The sequence below is a fragment of the Nicotiana sylvestris genome, chromosome 7 (assembly GCF_000393655.2).
Source record: "Nicotiana sylvestris chromosome 7, ASM39365v2, whole genome shotgun sequence".
NCBI lineage: Eukaryota > Viridiplantae > Streptophyta > Magnoliopsida > Solanales > Solanaceae > Nicotiana > Nicotiana sylvestris.
In genome coordinates, this window is record NC_091063.1 from 64,423,195 (window position 1) to 64,425,166 (window position 1,972).

Consider the following 1,972-nt stretch of genomic DNA (forward strand, 5'->3'; position numbering starts at 1 on the left):
ACTCCGAGACAGATTGTATTTATTTCAGACATTTGTATGTAGTACTCATAGACAGTCCGTGACTATTGTGACGCCAGATTCCGGGTAGAGGAGTATATTGGCCTTGTAGTACTGGCTGGGTTATTTTTAGCTGTTTAAGTTTTCCGCTTATTCTGTTTATCGTTAATATTTAAAATGTTGATTACCGGCTAATTCAAACTGTTAAAAAGGATTAAAATGAAAAAGTTAGAATTTCTTTATTTCGTGGCTTTCCTAGCTTTTACGAGTAGATGTCATCACGACTCCCGAGGGTAGAAAAAATTCTGGTCGTGACAAGTTGGTATCAAAGCTCTAGGTTACATGAGTCTCACAATTCACGGACAAGATTAGTAGAGTCTGAGGGATCGGTACGGAGACGTCTATATTTATCCCTAGAGGCTACAGAGTTAGGAAAAACTTCACATTTGTTCTTTCTTGTCGTGCGATTTGGTCTCTCAATGCTAATTGAATTTCTACTCTGTTCTTAGTAGATGGCGAGAACACGCGCTTCCTTATCCACTGACCAGCAGCCCGAGCCCCTAGTAGCAGCTCCCACAAGGGGCAGAGGGCGAGGCCATGCTAGAGGCCGAGGTAGGGGCAGAGCTTAGCCCCGAGCACCACCACCAGCGGCGGAGCCTCAGGTTGATTTTGATGATGAGGTTACGGCCCCAGTAGTTCCAGTGGGCCCAGCTCAAGTCCCAGAGGGGTTTTGCTACCCTAGTTCTTCAGGATGCTCTGGTCCGTGTAGTGGGCCTCATGGAGAGTGTCACCCAAGCAGGCTTGCTTCCTGTAGCACCAGCCATCTCTCAGGATGGAGGAGGAACCCAGACGCCTGCTACTCGCACTCCGGAGCAGGTAGCTCCCCAGTTTCAGACTCCAGCGATACAGTTAGTTGGAGCAGTTCAGACGAGTTTGGTAGCTCAGACTGGTGATGGAGCAGTTATGTCTGCCGATGCTTTGTGGAGGTTGGACAGGTTCACCAAGATCTTCACTACTACTTTCAGCGGTGCATCTACTGAGGATCCCCAAGATTATCTAGACAGCTGTTATGAGGTTCTCAGGAACATGGGGATGGTTGAGACCAATGGGGTCGATTTTTCTACTTTTTGCTTGTCTGGATCCGCCAAGATTTGGTGGAGGGATTTCTGCTTGGCTAGTTCAGTCGAATCGCCAGCTTTGACTTGGGAGCAGTTTACTCAGCTATTTCTGGAGAAGTTTCTCCCCATCACTTAGAAAGAGGCCTATCGGAGGCAGTTTGAGCGTCTCCAGCAGGGTTCCTTGACTGTTACTCAGTATGAGACCAGATTCATCGACTTGACTCCTCATTCTCTTGTCATACTTCCTACCGAGAGAGAGAGAGAGGGTGAGGAGGTTCATTGATGGACTTATTCAACTGATTTGTCTTCAGATGGCTAGGGAGACTGGGAGTGAGATTACTTTCCAGGAGGCGGCCAATGTGGCCAGGAGAGTGAAGATGGTTCTATCGTAAGGAGGTGGTCATGGGTTGGACAAGAGACCCCGTCATTTAGGCAGATTCAGTGGTGCCTCGTCTGGAGGCAGGGATTTGTATGGTAGAGGCTATCCTCCTAGGCCCTTTCAGTCAACACTTCAGGTTTCTCACGGTGCTTCAGGTGGCCATGGTTCTCATATGTAGTATTCTGATCAACAGTCCTACAATGCACCACTAGCTCCTATTAGTGCACCGCCACTCCAGACTTTTCGGGGTGGTTATTCAGGTCGCCAGGGTCAGTTTTAGTTTCCTCAGTCGCAACACTCAGGTGGATGCTATGAGTGTGATGATTATGGTCATATCCGGAGGGCTTGTCCGAGATTGGTGGGTACTCAGTCACAGCAGTAGGTTTCCCGTGCTATGGTTCAGGCACCAGGTGTTCCACAGCCCCCCCAGCCAGCTAGAGGTGAGGGTAGAGGTGCTAGAGGTGGAGGTAGAGGTGCT